Genomic DNA, 8,299 nt, shown 5'->3' with positions numbered 1-8,299 from the left:
GCGCTGAGCCACACTGTTCAGTTCTTTACAAACCTAAATATAGTTGTATGATACATCCAGTGATCATGCTTTTTACCCAAATGACTGTAAAAACTTACACCCACTCAAAAGCATACCTACTAATATTTGTAGCAGCTTTATTCATAATTGCCAAAGTTTGGAAGCACCCAAGATGTTCTTCTAAAACAAAAGGGTCACAAACTGTGGATCATGCATATAATGGAGTAACGTTCAGTGGTAACAGGAATGAGCTAACAAGACATGTGTGAATCTTAAATGCAAATTGCTAACCAAGTAAAAGCAGTGAGTTTTAAAAGGGTTTCTGAAAAAAGCAAAACTATAGAGACAGTACAAAATGTCAGTGGTTGCCATGGTTTTGGAGATCAGAGAGGAGTGTTGCGTTAGCATTTTTAGGGCAATAAAACCATTCTGTATGATGTTGTGAGAGTGGATACTTGACAGTCTGCCTTTGTGGGAAAAAGCAGCCAATCTACAGACAAAGGGTTCACCTTAATATTTGTAAAATTAAAAAAAGTTGGGAAATAAATATGTAAACTTAAAAATATGTATTTATGATGTCCACAGATTCAAAGATGGAATATTGACTCTAAAAAGAGAATCTAAGTATGTTGAAAACTTACAAAAAATTTTCCTTAAGGGCTTGTAAAAATAAAGGTGCTTGAGAATAAATGAAGTCTGTGAGACTAAGTACTCTTTAGCTCAGCACTCTGCTGCAGCCTACAGGTTATTTCTTGTGGTGGTAAGAGTTAACATTCTGATACTGCCCTGCACAGACGCTGGAGTGAACAGTGATGCACAGGAATGATGGAGAATGGGAACCAGCTTTCTTACCGTTAAATGGGAATTTGCAGATAAGAAAGGTGAGCAGGCTAAAATGATCCACGTGGTGTTGGATTAGAGCTGGAGATACCAGTATGAACTTGGGCTTAGCTTACAGACAGTTGCACAAAGAAATCCTTAGAGGTGTGTGTACATCCATGAGTTAACACACGTATATCTCCCCACTCTGTTGGCTGAGAGGGTCTTAATCAGTGACACTTCCATAGTAGTGAGCACAGCAAGCTCCAAACTCCTAATTGGATTTTGGTGTTTAATGTGATCTTCTAGTAAAAGTAACCAAGAATCCTTGGAGAAATGGCTGAATCCAGGTCTGATGCATGAAATTTGTACTGCCCAAAAGTCAGGAGGTTATTAAAAAAAAAATAGGACTTCGATGGGTTAAAGGCCATCAAAGCCAATTAAAAGAACCTCCTTCCAGTGGCCCAAGCCAAAACAATTATAAGAAAATAAAATAATAGTATCGGATTATAACTTAAAATACAAACTAAAAACCTGTGAGTCCATACTTATATAACTAAATACACAAGTCTATTGTGCCAAAGAATTCCAAATAATTTCTATACCTATCTAGCCTCAAGGAATTGGAGTGTAACGTCTCCACTCCTGAAATATGAGCAGTTCCAAGTGAACTTTCTGAAGTTTACAGTGTGGAAAAGGAGAACGAAGAGTGACTTTTCCGTAGAGAGGTTTGGTAAGCAAACCTGCCTTGGCCAGGTGGTCAAGGTTCACACCAGCAGTAGGTGTCACACTGATGTGAACAGCCTTGGTGTGGTGTCACGGGAATGCACATGCCATCTCCGTGCTACCCCTCCAGATGCACATGAGCCCACGTGTGCACATGATAAAAACACCATGTGAATCCCAGCTGAAGGTCATTCTGCATAGCTCCTCACCAGCACTGCTCAGCACTGTCACGGTCACAAAAAGCAGGGGAAATAAGAGAAACTGTCACAGCCTAAAGGAGCCCAAGAAGATGTAAATATAACCTAGTACCCTGGGTGGATCCTGGGGCAGGAGGATGCGCTGTGAAACCAGGGTGACCCGCCTGCCGTGTGCACTTGGGTTAAAGATTGTGAGTCTATGGCAGTTCATTCATCTAAAGACTTTACCTTACTAATGTAAGAATTAAGGATCCTGGAAATGGGGTGTTCTATAACTCTAAAACTGTTTAAAAATAAAAAAGTTTATTTAAAAATATAATGTATTTAAAGTGTAATTTAGGGTTTTCTAACAGAAATTATGAATATTTTTATGTATCAGGAGACCAAGGAAGCCATTGTGACTTGAGAATAATATTATAGAAGTCAGATCTGTAATTACTTTTTTCAGAAAAATCCCTGTGAGAATAATCTGTGGCAAGTTGTCCTATGTAAATCATTCCCCATAAACTATACATTACATATGGCTATATCTATTTGTTAGTAAGGTAGACAAATTCTTACAAAGGTTACGCTTAATTTCATGAAGGAGTTCTAAAGACAAGATTATTCAATTTCCTGTGGTAGCTTTATAAGTACAAATGTTATAGTCATTCTTCATTGGCAGGAATCATAAAAGAAATTTCATTAACCACTGCTCATTGACATTAAGAAAGCTTATCCCATTAAACCTGGTATGAGGTTGGAGATTTTCATTTTATTTGAAAGATTACATGGCCTTAGAGTGAAATGATTATGTAAAACTGTACTAAGTTTTTGTAAATCAGCAACTTATTCACTTCCACCTCCCTTTGGAAGTGCTCCAGATTTTTTCTTTATTCTTCCTAAATACAATTTCTCTTTCTTACACAGAAAAAGAAGGATTGGTATGAGAGGGAATAGGTGGTATAGTGCCCCAGTACTGCCACTCAAATAAATAATAGTGGAAACTTAACAACAATGAAATATAACTTTGTTTGTTTGGAAGAGTATATGTTTTGGTGTAGGTTAAAAACATTCTTTTTGAGAGTTTTTTTTTTTTCTTTTCAGGAATGGCCATGTTGACTTGTAGTTAACCAAAAACATTAAGGCGATTCCACAAGAGCTTTAATCTTAGTAACACCATCAATTAATCTGCATTCAAGGAAGAAAAATGGAATTCAAGATAATATAATTAAGAGCAGGACCCTGACCATTTGTTTGCCTTATAAATTAGGCAGACATATAGAACTGTGAGCTGTGCTAAGTCTGCTGCTCAGCAGCTCCACAGACACTCTGAAAGCACAGTCAGAATAAGTCCCTTTGGTCCATCGGAGTAAAGCTATAAAATGATAATTAGTTGGAAAAGAATCAAGATCTGTGCTTACACAAAGGTAATAAGAGTTACCTCTTTTCAAATTCTGCTAAGTGGACACTTAAAAGCCATACATAAGAAGAGAGGCTGTACTTTGAGAGTCTGGCACGTCTCAGGCAGTCCATGACTTCTGTACATCAGTACCACAGTAGAACTCATCCCACTCTCTCTCATCACCCACATATTTATATCACAAATAATCTTACATGCAGAGATCAGCAATGATTTCTTGTAAAAATAGGCATTGTGTTCCGGTAGAAGTGTTGTTGGCATACCACTCTGGGAAAGGATGGGCGTGCTTAGGTAGGGGAAGTGGATGTGTGTATGCTGACTCCCCAGTGCTAAGGAGTAAATTAGCGCCTAAGTTGTTGATGTACATAACACTCTAATGGAGAGCTGTGTAGGGAGAGGACAAGAATTGTGAAGGCTTAAAGTGGAAGAAATAGGTAAAAGAAGTGGTTCCTTGGTTTTAAGGTGGGAATAAAATATTGTGGCTAATTGCAAAGAGCCTAGAACCAGACCCGCCTGCATCTGAGTGCTGAGCAGCCCTCCTGCCAGCTGTGTGACTTTGCTGAAGTATTTTCTTACAAATAAGCTCCCCAAATCTGGAACTTTGTCTCCATAGTTATACCCTTGCATCCTCCAAAAACAGAATGTTACAAACCCTCAAGTATAACCATACTCTCAATATGCGTTTACAAAGTGCACTGTACTAGTCAGACGTTATACTCTTGTGACTTCAGTGAAGAGTAAGAAGAATGTAAAGAGTGTGCCTGGTTTTAGAAAACACAAATGAAGGCCACTTATGAAAGACTGGACCATTAAGTTTGTGAACTCATCCCAGAAAACGTTCTTTGAAGGGTGGACGAGGCACTGGCCTTGGTGCACAGCTTCCCAAGGGCAGTTCTGTGAAGGTGACCGTAGTGATACTCAGCAATGAGGTGGGGAGCACTTTTTCTAGGATGAGTTCATGAACTTACTTGTCGGACCTTGTACACAGTACAAGGGCTATACGTACCTAGAGAAGGTATGTTAATATCATAGGGAATTACAAACAAGTATACAGTTTGATGACAGTAAATGTGGCACAGAACTCAGGATAGAGGGGAGCTGTGTACATAAAGAAATGTACTTTGTTGAGTATATAAATAAATGTATCCCAATGAATGTAGTGAAAAATCCATCAAAAATACACAGAAAAAACTGCCCAAAGGTTATCTTTAAAAGTTTTTAACTAAGTAATTCTTAGTACAATCTTATTTACACCCTGTCATCTATTCCACTATTCATTTGAAGAGAAAAAGAACCCATGATTTTATCTTAATTTTAATGTAATTATTAAGAACAATTGGCAATTTTAAAGGTAGATAAATATGTCTTCCCAGTCTGTGGCATTTCTCTTCTAATTGCAATGAAGTTCAAAGGTATATATTTTAATATGCAGTATTTTGGTAGTATTTATCATTGGTGTTTTCTTTAAGTGTAATGAAAGTATAGTATCTTTAAAAATTGAAATAATTTTTAAAGAATGACTGTATTTCACATCCTTTAATTATATATTTTTTTTGATTGTCAGCGTGTTTTCACTTAAGTTACTAAGTGAAGTAATTCGTGGTTAGTGATCTATTGGGGCACTCAGGAGTCAGGAATAAACTTAGTATTTTCATGCCATGCTATGGGATACAATTTAAAATAGTCCATTCTGTAAAGATGTACTAAATAGTCACTGAATTTCTTGTCATGGCTGTTCATGTTAGAACATTCATATAGTCAGAAGAACTTTGGTTTGTTCTGGTTTACATTTGTGGCACAAAAATTAACACTACCTTCACAATCTCTTAAGATAAAATCCATCTTATTTTGAGCCAGGGGTGTTAAGTGGTGGAGGGAGAAGAATGTGCCAGGCAGTTGTTGAATAGCTTGTGTGGGGTCCCCTTGATGAGAAGGAGCAGGTCTCAGAAAAGGCCAGCTTGGAATCCATACAGGGAACTAATGACGAGTTTTAAGTGAGGGTTATCAGGGTTCATGGTCAAATTGTCATGTGAAAATAACCTCCCTTGATGTGTGGGAAAGAAAGGATTGAAGGATTCTGTTAGAACTGCTGAGAATACTGTGCAGCTTAAGAGAAGAGAAAAGGAAGCTCGGGCCAAGTAATGGTGATGGTTGTGGGAGATGCAGGGAGTTAGCAGATTAGTGATCAACAGGTTGATTATAGACAGTGCTGCAGATAATACGGCTCCAACTCACAGAAGATAATAATATATCCCACGATTAGACAAACACAAGACACAGGGAGAGATGCTAAGGCTTATTTTGCGTGCTTATGAAGGTTGAGGGTCGCCTGATCTGCCCTCTTCAAGGTGGCCAAACCAGTGGTGTAACTCAGTCTGAGTCCATGGGCAGAGGTCAGGTCGGAGACTGGGGGTATGGGTGTAAGTCTTGAGCCAATAGGAGAAGGTGGAACAGCTCAAACAGAAGCATATTCACCCTCCTGCAACTTTGTGGTATGTGTAGGCCTCAGTGGATTGGATGGGGCCTCCTCACTCAGTGAAAAGAGGTGTTATTCCCTTAGTCTGTGGGTTCAAATGCTCATCTCTTCCAAAACAGTCTCACTGACACAGCCAGAAAATAATGTCTTACCATCTACCTTGGCATCCCTTGGCCCAGTCAAACTGACACATAAACTTAACCACACATATTCTATAGGAAACTTTAGAAGGTTCATAGTGTTTGCAGCCCAGTCACTGTGTGGCATGGCTCAATATGATAACCTGCAAGGCTATATGAAAATGTGTTCAATATAGCCCTTTAGTCTTTAAAATTACAGGAAGGTGTGAAACCCAGTGCCACAACAATTGTTTATTCTTGCAAATTTCTAACACACTGATTACCATAAATATAAGAATAAATGTAAGTTTTAAAATTAACTTCAAAGGTTCTTAGGAACCTGTGATTTAAAAGGTATTTTCTGGTGTTACAGCTCTTTTAGAATTTGTCTAGCAGATTTTCCAGTTTCACCAGAGAAGCTCCCGACCCCCCCCACACACACACATAGTCTACATACTACCTTTGGAAAAAAATTACATTTCACCATGACCCCTAAAATAAAAGCACTTTAATGGAATATTTATTGCCAAGGAAACTCAAAGAGAAATATATTTACACGCTTCCAAACATATAATATCTGTAATCAATTGAGAGGGATGCTTTGAAGTTCTGACCTTCAAATTATCTGGAAAATCCTTCATTCCTAATGTAGGAAAATAATTTCTGATAGGAGTTTGTTAACACATCATTGATGGATTTTAGGTATAGATGGATCAGAAATATTTCTCACCTAAATTCTTAAAGTCATACTTACAGGTGTTTCCATGACAAGCTAATATTAGAGAATGTTTCATTATTTTTATTTATACTGGTCACATACTCGTTGTCCCATCAGACCTGGTAGCTACCTTATGCGGGGAAAGGATGTGATTTGGTGATGCAGTACCTTGATGCTGCCTGTGGTCTGGATGTCTGCATTGCCCCAGATTCATATCTTAAAATTCTAACTTCTAAAGTGATGGTATACGGAATGGAGGCCTTCGTAGAGGTGATACAGTCATGGTGATAGAGACCTGGTGATTCAGATTAGTATTTCTATCCAGAGACTACAGAGGGCCAGCCAGCCCTTTCTGCCATGTCAGACACGGCGAGATGATGCCATGTACGGAGCAGAAAGCAGGTGCCGCCCAGACACTCAGTCTGCAGCCACTGTGGTCTGGGACTACCAGGCTTCCAGGACTGAGAGGGAGAAATTTCCGTTTTTATAAGCCACACATTCTAAGGCACTTTGTTACAGAAGGCAGAACCAGCAAAGATCCTTTTCTGTCAGTTCTTTTTTGGTTTGAATTGTGTGTTTCTCAGTTTTGTCGCTGACAGTTGTCACTGCAGATGTGTGCCAGATGTCTGTCCCTTAGGTAGAAACTTGTTCTTATAGCACACTTGTAAGGAGTGACTTTTATTCTAACGCTTCTGTAAGCGTTCACTGTTGTTAGGACTGCTCAGCTCTCATAGAGTTTGATTTTCATACACCTGTTCAACTAAAGAGAAGAGAAAAGGAGCAAGTCGCTGCCACATGCGTGAGTGGGGGGTATGTGCTGGTCTCTGTGGGCTCAGTCACCACCGCTCAGTCCTTCATCTTGACTCCATCAGAGGATCAGACCTGCTGTCACACTAGCTGTGAGAAGTAGATGACAGCATGTATTTTATGCCGTTCAGAACTCACACTGGGAGTGGAGCAGGATGTTGCTAATGTATGGATTTCAAGGTTCGCAAAATCAGAAATTCATACATTAAAATTCAAAGGAAGATTAAATCTTTAAGCCATATTTGCATGTTATGATATTCAAATATTACAAACTATGCACTTATTTTGGGCAGACTCAGAAATATCAAACCCAGAATAGTACACATTTTTATGATCTATGTTTTAACATAATATCATTTTGTTCATTTAGAATTCTTGACATCCTTATTTCATTCTCAATATTATACTGTATATGTTACAACTGACACATTTAGGTATTTAATATGAATAGAAATAAGACATTAGGTAACATATAATTAGCTATTTTATTATTTTTTAATGAGGATATTATGAAATCTGTAGTTATATAATTTAATTTGAGAAGCTTTTGCCATGGCTTGCTAAATGAAAATCACTTCTAGGTAGATTTTGTAGAATATCTTCTTGTAATGATTGTATCTGTTAAAACTAAATTAACATTCTCAACCTTCTAAAGATTTCTACTTTAAGAACTGTTTAGCTAGAACCGATATTTCAACAGAATTTTAGAATTCCATGTTAAATTGTGAGCTGTTATCAGTTGCTTTTATGGGAGTGGGCAGAACTGACTTTCATAAAACATACATGTAATTCCGCTGTACTTGCTATTATTCCCATTTTTCATATTTTGTCTTGTTGCACTGTGTTAAAACATTGGCAAGTTAGGACACAACTCTGGAGAAATAAGCTGTTGCTGTTACCTGGAAACCAAGATAGAAAATGTGTGTCATATGATGGTAGTGAAGTGAACAGAGTGTGATAAAACTAGGATGTACTTGAATTCAATTCCATTAGATGGCTCTAGGCCTTTAAAACATAATAGAAAACTTAGTCTGG

General features: G+C 38.0%; 1 protein-coding gene and 1 non-coding gene across 2 annotated transcripts in view; both read left to right on the top strand.

Moving 5' to 3' along the window:
- MYO16 (myosin XVI) overlaps positions 1-8,299 on the top strand; it is a 407,489-nt gene that overhangs the window by 13,515 nt on the left and 385,675 nt on the right. The window lies entirely within an intron of this gene.
- LOC111728488 lies at positions 6,102-6,163 on the top strand. Its single transcript, XR_002775763.1, has one exon. It is a non-coding gene; the product is annotated as a U7 small nuclear RNA (small nuclear RNA).

Source organism: Otolemur garnettii, unplaced genomic scaffold (genome assembly GCF_000181295.1).
Source record: "Otolemur garnettii isolate 467f Iridium unplaced genomic scaffold, OtoGar3 scaffold00161, whole genome shotgun sequence".
Lineage (NCBI taxonomy): Eukaryota > Metazoa > Chordata > Mammalia > Primates > Galagidae > Otolemur > Otolemur garnettii.
The sequence above is the reverse complement of the archived record's forward strand: the minus strand, read 5'-3'. Positions and strand labels throughout refer to the sequence as shown.